The sequence below is a fragment of the Antrostomus carolinensis genome, unplaced genomic scaffold, assembly GCF_000700745.2.
Source record: "Antrostomus carolinensis isolate BGI_N321 unplaced genomic scaffold, ASM70074v2 scaffold51447, whole genome shotgun sequence".
Lineage (NCBI taxonomy): Eukaryota > Metazoa > Chordata > Aves > Caprimulgiformes > Caprimulgidae > Antrostomus > Antrostomus carolinensis.
Window position 1 is genome coordinate 71,546 of NW_010329060.1, and position 336 is coordinate 71,881.

A 336-nucleotide genomic window follows, 5' to 3' on the forward strand; every position below is an offset into this window, starting at 1 on the left:
GAACCAGTAACAATGATCTTCAAAGAGACTTGCATATAACGAAGTCAACACATCACAGGCATGCAAGATACCATCAGAACCTTCATGCATATGCTTGTATGAAAAGAAACCCCTCTTTATTCGGGCATTAAGAATACGCTTTTACTGCGGAGACCAACTATCTAGAAAGCATCTAAGTATCAGAGTGAAAGCAACGCCGTAACCCCCACTCGATGTGCAGCCTGTGCCTGCCCTCTCCCACCCGGGACTCCCACAGACACTTTAGCAACCGAATGATTTTATCCTCGGATGATTCTCCCGTGACTCAGAGCCTGCGCTTCGGTTCACCCACGCCCC